The sequence below is a fragment of the Camellia sinensis genome, chromosome 12 (assembly GCF_055761805.1).
Source record: "Camellia sinensis isolate YWXY chromosome 12, ASM5576180v1, whole genome shotgun sequence".
NCBI classification, from domain to species: domain Eukaryota; kingdom Viridiplantae; phylum Streptophyta; class Magnoliopsida; order Ericales; family Theaceae; genus Camellia; species Camellia sinensis.
In genome coordinates, this window is record NC_138972.1 from 169,787,155 (window position 1) to 169,794,931 (window position 7,777).

Consider the following 7,777-nt stretch of genomic DNA (forward strand, 5'->3'; position numbering starts at 1 on the left):
ATGTCTGTAATAATTAGATAATGTTTCAATTTTGTGATTCACTTAAGTGAAAAAAATCTAATTCTGTTATGTTATCTACATTCTGCATGCATTGAGGCCTCGTTTGGGGACTTACTTTTTTAGTCAATTAGCTAAAAAGTTACTAAATTAGCCAAAAAGCCAACAACTCATATCAAAAAGTCAAAGATTCTCTTTTCTCTCTACTTTTTGCACATCTTTTCGTAATTAGCCAAAAAGTCATCCCAAACATACAAGTTTTTTTTACCTACCTTTTTAGCCAAATAGTCAAAAAGTTACTAAATTAGTCTGTTCCCAAACGAGGCCTGAATTGAACACACAATACATTATGTGTGAGATTTGAACATGTTCTAATTGATTGAATTAGAAAAGGCTGCCTTTCTTTAGACCACAACTTGAATTTTTAAGTAATCATCTTAATAGAACCTGAAACTTAAATGAATGTGATCAACCAATGGTGTTAGAGAGTTTAGTCATAAAGTGACACCTATATTTATGAGAAAAAGTTGTGTTTCCAATTTGAGTGTTGATGCCTAATGAATCTTTTAGCCAAAAAAAAAAAAAAAATGGTTTTGTTTGTGGAAGGCTAATGGGTTTAGGATTTAAAATTCAAAAAGGGTGGAAGCAGGTTGTAGGATCAGTTCTATTTTCAAATTGATTAGCTGCTGGATTTTAGATAAAATGTTGCAATAGTTATCTATTTTCAAAACAACCCCTGCTGCTGCGAAATTTTGTCTTTCCGCTTTCCCTCTATTGGTTTGCTTCATTTTCCCTATGGAAATGTTAACTTAAAGCTCCCTCTTCTTAGCCATTCTTGAAGGGTTGCAAAGTGCTGTGGGTTCACTTCTCCATAGAACTTTAACTATCAGCCCCTGTTGTGGGTTCACTTCTCTGAGCAGGAAGTCTTCTTAGTGTGGCTTTTCATCAATTTCCAGTGAGGTGTGTGTGTGTATGTGTATGAGAAGGCAAGTGTTCTCATCTATTTGGAGTGTGATGCAAATCACTTTTGTAATCCTTTGTTATTGCTAAATTCTAAATAGTGAAGTCAAATTTCTTCTTGTTGCTTCCTTCTAGTATTAGCCTATACTAGGATAGAGATTATGTCAATTATGTTCATTTTAAAAGCCTCCTTGCTTTAAAAGGACTGTGTTCCAACATCGTGTTTCCTCTTTCTATCTACTTCTTATATTTCAATTGTTGCTCATTGAGGCCATATTTATATTTCAATTCTTGATAATTTTTATTGTGATTTCTGAGCATCAATATTTTTTTCAACATATGCAAAAATTGCTACATATATAGGTCAATGGTGATATATATAGAATTGTGGACCTTTGATTAATTTCGTTGATATACCTATAGTTGTTGCTATGGATTGCAATTGAATTCCTTTAGATTGTGTTTAGATTTTGCAGTTGTTAATTTTATTATTCGCTAGTGTTTCTATTTGTCTTGATTATTACCTTACATATAGGATTGAGATTTTTCTCTAGTTAATTTATGTGCTGTTTTCTAGTGCATGGTTTCACTAAGTTTTCACCATAACATGAAGGTAGGTGTAGATTCAATTTAATTCATTCAAACTGTAGGTGAACAATTTGATAGTAAAATAGGAAATACTTTCTTTATAATTTTCTTTTACTTGCCTATAATGTGGAGTTCTTTTATTTAGGTGCATTATATACTAGTTGGTGTAGCAAGAAATGTTGCTGAGTGCATGTCAAAGCTCAGAACAAAACCTTACATGATAAGTGTTGTTGGACTTGACATGGCAGGTGAATACTTATGTGAGATGTATGCTGCCCTTAGTTTCATATGTATTTCTCCTAATTGGCTAGTGGGACTGCATTACAACAACATAAGTCTCATAGATTGCTATTATAAGTTTCATAGCAAACAACATGAGTAGTTCATATTTCTCCTAATTGGATGGGAATCTAGTATTAGTGATATCCTGTGAAATTATAAGTCTCATAGATTGCCCATTGCTTAGATTGAAATATATTCGTTTTGTCCTTATTTCTGGGTTAACAAAGATTTTAACCCTTAAAGGGCCTTAACTGTTGTTTTGAGAAACTTCTCGTTTTGATGTATTTAACTGTTCCCTTTTCAGGTTTCTAGTGTTTGAAGACATAGAAAATGGAACCCTGAAGGCGCATCTGAATGGTAACTTTTGGAGCACAAAATTTACATGTTTGCCTAATTTGATTCTGTTATCAAAGTGTGGCTCTTGGCAGATTCTCTTAAGACTCCCTTGAATTGGAGAACAAGGCTACAAATAGTCATTGGCGTGGCAGCTGCACTAGTAAGTTGTAAAGCTGCATTTTGTCGTACTCATATACAAATAAAAAGATGTCAAATCTTTTTTACTCTCTCTTTTTTTTTTTTTTTTTTTTTTTTTTTTTTTTTTTTTTTGCATTGATAAATTCTGTGAGAGGATAACCTGTGGTACATAAATACCATAGCCAAGAAGCGAAGTCACTATAACATCTACTTATAAAGGGAAAGTCTGCTTCCATGGTCCAACATTTGACATAGGGATTCTTACACATTCCTTGGTCTGATAAATCTGAAAGACTAGTTGGAGTACTTTGGGAGCTTAAAATGCTCAATGCACTTATATTGTCGGGCAAATTATGCCCGCGGTCTCTATATTTTGCTTTAATAATTTTTTTTTTTTAGGTGAATAAGACATTAAAGCCTTTAATAATTGAAAGTTAAGAAACTTGACTTAATGGCATGATCCCACTTAAAAAGTTTTCTTGTCCAATAAATTCAATCTTAAATGTGCGCATACTTTTTCTTTATTTACATGTTAGTTGGAGTTATCTGGAACATAATTTACTTTTCTGAATCAAATAATGGGGTAATTATTCGCATCATGTTTCTTGGTCCTTTTGTATGTTATTGAATTGCCCTGCTCTTTGATTTTTCCCTACAAATCTTTAATGTGGATCCTGACGACCTTATGGTGACTGATTTTAACTGGATAGAAATTGTCACCAATTCACATGCACTAAGTAGTTTAGACAGTCATGAATAATTTGCGACCGTTGCTTTGCCGTCGCAAAAAGTATTTGTCACCCCCACATTTGTGACTCTCATTTGCCGTCGCATGGGTCGTCGCAAAAGGTCTTTTGCGACTGTTTTCTTATTATTTGCGACGGTTTATAGCGGTTCCAAAAAGTGCTTTTTTTTAGTATTGTACAATGAAGTCAAACCAGATGTATGACATTTTTTACACATATTTCCTTGGTTTGTGACTTCAACCTTTACTCCTCCTAAAGCTTTCTTCACCTGTTACACAAATAAAGCCAAATTACCCAGATAGATTACTCAAATTTTCAACTTAACTGCATGCAAGCTACATGAAATTGCCTTGATTGAGCCCCATTACCACGAGAAAAAAAAAAAAAAATGTAGAAGATGAGGAACTTTGAAATAGAAACCAACATTGACTAAATAACATTATAATAAGCCGCCTTAAAAATCTAATTGTACATTTTTTGTCATCAAAGGTTGTAGGAGAGTATCCTATGGCTGATGAAGTTCTAATTCCTACTTACAATTTCAAGTACAAGCTCCATCTTTCCCGTACCCAAACAGTCTGCATTGTTCTGACCAGTTCACATGCACTATTTGCTTCTACGCCATCATTCTTCTTCTTCTTCTACATCATCAGCAAGAGAGAGGCTAGCAATATCAACAGCTCCTGCGACCTGCTTTCCATATATCGAAACAACTAAAAATGTAAATCATAGAAAAACACATATATGAAAAGAAGACAAAAAAAAGAGTAAAGAAATCAAGTTGTTAGAATTACTTACCTCCTCACCATCAAAGCCATTTTCACCGTTTGAGTTATTATCAGAGTTGTTGGGGTTCACATCATCATCACTGTTGTAAACAGTTAGTTGAAACTTATTCCGATAAATTCGTATTAACTTCCAACTCAATTCTGGATTCGGTTGATTATTGTCTTGTCCTAATTGATGTTGCTCAATTCCAAGATAAGTAGCCCGATACACTTTCATCAGCCAATTTGTCTTTTTACCTTCATGTCTATCAAAGTGATAGTATGTGACGGACCGAGCTGAGATTGTTGCGACTTGTGCTCCAATTACAACATCATTCATTGACGAGCATTGATGCCACTCATATTGTCCTGGAATATGAATAGCTGGTTCATGCGCAAACAAGAAGTATAAGCTTCCTACCCAGTTATAAATATCAACCATTGCTTGATTCAGGTGTGTAGGGTTCATAGGCAAATCTAGTGAGAAAACCCTAAAGATGGGGTGTTCTCAAGTTCATTGATGTTGATGTTCACAACTCTATTGAAAACGTATGTCGTGTCCACTTGTCCAGTCACTCCCCATCCAAAGTGTATTGTGTGTAACATCCCCAAATCCTTTGTGTTTCGACTTGAATGTCAAAACCTTGATCATCAGCTCTTTGAACATTTTCGATTTGTAATGGTGTCTTCGTATAAATTTTCAAAATTTTCCAACCTTCTGGAATATTTGCATTTGGAACTTGAGGTACTGCCCTAAAGACATCCATATACCAATCAGTTTTTCAAATCTCCATTTGAATATACTTGTCTTTCTCTCCTAGCAGATAATCCCCCTCATAAACTACCCCTAGGTCACGGGTTGTTCCCCTTTTACGCACATCTGCCGTCTATAATTTTGTCCGTCGGGGTTCAAATCTATTTCACCTTGTAGGCAAAAATACAGTGCACTTGCTCTTACGAAAATAGTACACAAGTCTAGGTCCATCTGACATGGATCTATCTGGAACTCATGTGGTGCAATCCTCAAATAGTAGAGATTCGAAAAATAGATTACCAACACCAATGCCATTAACCAACGGGACCAAATAAGTGTGAACCAAATCTCGGTCAGATATGGTAAGACTAAAATTTCGCGATATGTTAGCTAGAACAATCATAACCCGGCCTATCTCCGCATCCATCTACCAAAACAGTTACAAAACATCATAGTTTAGCTTTATTTTCCAAAACTCAGTTGGAAAGTTCTCAACAACGGAAATAACTTTTTGGCTGAGGTCCTCAAAACTAAGCACTTGAAAAAGAACATTGCTGTTCAAGACAAAAAAATTAGAATCACTTTTCAAGTCCAATATGTGGCAATCAATTAGGACATTAAAGGTAATACTCTCTCTCATATCTTTTATAATCATCAACCTATCATATGACTTACACATCATTGGGTCCAGAAAATGGATCTAAAAAGTGGGCTTAGATATCATTTTCCATTTGAAAAATACTGACTTCCTTAACTAGAAGAAGAGAATGAGGGCTTCTCATGTGTAGAGAAGTATGTTGAAAATCAGAAACACCTAAACCACTAAACCACTAAAACACCCACACCATGAATATCTATCTAAGGCCTCGTTTGGCAAGTGCCCCTTTTAGCCAAAAAGCCAAAATGTTACTAAAAAAATCAAAAAGTCAACAACCCATACCAAAAAGTCAAAGATTCCCTTTTCTCTCTACTTTTTGCACATCTTTTCGTAAAAAGCCAAAAAGTCATCCTAAAGATACTAGTTTTTTTTACATCACATTTTAGCTAAAAGGCCAAAAAGTTACTAAAAAAGCCTATTCCCAAATGAGGCTTAAAATGAAATCAACAGCATGTGAGGAAGTTGTCTCAACTTCTCCATTAAGAAAGAAGACGAAAAGAGAAATCAAAGCCACCGGAGGATAATCCAAAGATGTTGTGATCTAGAAATTTTCAATTAGACCAGAATTTTAAGATTATTATTCTTATTTTGTACTAGTGAAAAAGATCATTAAAAATGTTAACTCAATCAAACTTTAATTTTGTACTAGTTACTCGATGTATTCTAAGCATTATACCGAATAAACATGAAGGGAAATACTCTTGAAGAGGAAAACACAAGAACGAGTAACTAGGAATAACACGACTCAAAGAGGTAAAACACGACAAAAGAAGGTGCAATCAGAACACAAGACTCAGAATGACTTCCCTAAGGAGATACTCTTCTACATCGATTAGCGTCTACCATGGGTATCACCATGCTTGTCGGGGGAAAATTGCCATAGGAAAGCCTCTTAACATTGGTTAATCTAGCTCAAGATCTATAGGCTTATAAAGAGGCTGAATAAATTCCATACACATTTTAGTCGAAGCCATAAGAACAATGTGCATGTGATTAATTGATTGCAATATCCCATTTGTTCACACTAAAGTAACTCTACCCAAAATTCTTAATATTAACTTGAAATTATATCCATATGGTATGTAGGATGCTAAGGTGGATGTGTGGCAAGACTAGGCAAGACAGAATTAGGAATGAGTGTATTCGAGATTGAGTAGGAGTAGTATTGATAGAAGATAAGTTGAGAGAGAATCGATTGAGATGGTTTGGTCATATTCAACGGCGACCAACAGAGGCAATAGTGAAGAGATGCGATACTCTAGAAATCCTAGAGTGAGAAGCTCTTAGGCAATCTTAGAAAATTTTTACTTCAAATTGATCAATAGTGTTACAAGACACCACAACACCTATTGTAAAAATATATGTATTATTGATTGATAGATTTATTGTGTTGTGTCCATTACAATTACAAGGATTCCTATTATATAGGAGTGTGTTTGGGAGTAGGTGGAGAGTAGGTGAAGTGGAGGTGGTAGTGGTGTAGTGGGTTAGGTTTAGTGGAGTAGGTGAGGTGGTAGTGGTGGTAGGTTTATGGTAAATTCTAACAGCCCCCCGCAAACTCAAGGAGGATAGAAACGAACCAACTTGAGTTTGAAGAGAGGAACAAAACAAGAAAATACATAAAAATAAAAAAGGATAGGAGACACTGTTTGGTCGTGTCAGACCGTTGGTGAAGACACTGAAAGGTGGTGTCATAACGTTGTAGAGGACACTGTATGGGGGTGTCATAACGTTGTAGAGGACACTGTATGGTGGTGTCATTACGGTGTAGAGGACACTGGATGGCGGTGTCAGACCGATGTAGAAGACAGTTTATGGGGTCATGTCGGACCGTTGTAGCTGACAATGTTGTGACAGTTGTTGTGACAGTTTACGGAGTCTTGCTGGACCCTTGTAGAAACTATCCGGAATCAATGTCGGGACAGTTTACAGAGTCTTGTCGGACCCCTATAGAAACTAACCGGAATCAATGTCGGGACAGTTTACAGAGTCTTGTCGGACCCATGAAGGAGCTAACCGGAATCAATGTCGGGACAGTTTACAGAGTCTTGTCGGACCCCTGAAGGAGCTAACCGGAGTCTATGTCGGGACAGTTTACAGAGTCTTGTCGGACCCTTATAAAGTCGCACCCTCAAAAGGTGTGCCCAATTTTTCAAAAGGCGTGCCATCAAAAGGCGTGCCCAATCCATAAAAAGGTGTGCCGGACATTATGATGGCGAGGCACGTGAGCGCCTTGGCTGGCGCGCCCGTTTGTCGTCTGGCGTCAAGTGGCGCGCGATACGCGTGGCTGCCTCGGCTATTTAACCAAGACGGAGGCTGAGGCTGAGGCTGAGGCTGAGGCTGAGGCTGAGGCAGAGGCAAAAAACCTGCGAAATCCTCTGAAAAACTCTTCGTTGTGCTGAGAGAGAGAGTCTGTAACACTCTGTTGCGAGAGATATTCTGTAACACTCTGTTGCCCAGAAAATGGCCTTGTCTTCCCGGAGTCTGCTCACCCTCTTTCCCGACCTCAACGAGTCAACAAGAGAGAGAACTGGTGCGGTGGCACTGGAAC